At 44.5% G+C, this 983-nt stretch overlaps 1 protein-coding gene across 1 annotated transcript in view; it reads right to left on the minus strand.

Moving 5' to 3' along the window:
- DHX16 (DEAH-box helicase 16) overlaps positions 1 to 983 on the minus strand; it is a 36,223-nt gene that overhangs the window by 28,695 nt on the left and 6,545 nt on the right. The gene's annotated exons all lie outside the window — the stretch shown is intronic.

Genomic DNA, 983 nt, shown 5'->3' on the forward strand with positions numbered 1-983 from the left:
GCAGCGCAGGGAACTGCACAGGCGGGAGTTCCCAGAGGCGGCTGACTTGTCACCATGAGAATACAAACGTGAAAACGTTGGCGGCAGAAAGCTTTATTTATGACAGTTGTAAACGTTGCAGTGGGTTAACTTTATCCAGCGTCTAATGAACTGTAACTGCTCTGCAGCCTCATTCACTGAACTCCACTTAGTAATCAGAAACCACCTAGATCTTTTGTGTTAATATTTTCCCTTACAGACCTGTTTATAATGCAGATTACAATGTAAAAGTAAGCTTTTCTTCATCAGAGTTAAAAATCCGGTTTGGCTCAATGGATAGAGCGTTGGCCTGAAGACTGCAGGTTCCGGGTTCGATTTTGGTCAAGGGCACATACCCAGGTTTTGGGCTTAATCCCTAGTAGGGGGCGTGCAGGGGGCAGCCCATGTTTCTCCCTCTCCCTTATCTGAAATCAATGAAGATTATATATATATATACTAGAGGCCTGGTGCACAGAAGGAGTCCCAGATTGCAAGAGCGTACAGGCCAGGCCGAGGGACCCCACCAGTGCACTATCGGAGCTGGGGAGGGGTCACGGGAGGGCTCCAGGGAGTGTCCGGCCTTTCTTGCCCAGTCCCAATAGGTGGGACCCCAGCAGCAATTTTTTTATTTGACAATCTAAGGCAGCGGTTCTCAACCTGTGGGTCACGACCCCTTTGGCGGTCGAACGACCCTTTCACAGGGGTCACCTAAGACCATCCTGCATATCAGATATTTATATTACAATTCATAACAGTAGCAACATTACAGTTATGAAGTAGCAACGAAAATAATTTTATGGTTGGGTCACAACATGAGGAAATGTATTAAAGGGCCAGAAGGTTGCGAACCACTGCTCTAAAAGTATATATTACATTTTTATATTTATTTGATTTTCTGCTTGAGAAAGAATGCTACCCAAATTGATATTCCACAATTTGTTTTTAAAACTACTGAAAAATAACAA

Source organism: Myotis davidii, unplaced genomic scaffold (genome assembly GCF_000327345.1).
Source record: "Myotis davidii unplaced genomic scaffold, ASM32734v1 scaffold1007, whole genome shotgun sequence".
Classification (NCBI taxonomy): domain Eukaryota; kingdom Metazoa; phylum Chordata; class Mammalia; order Chiroptera; family Vespertilionidae; genus Myotis; species Myotis davidii.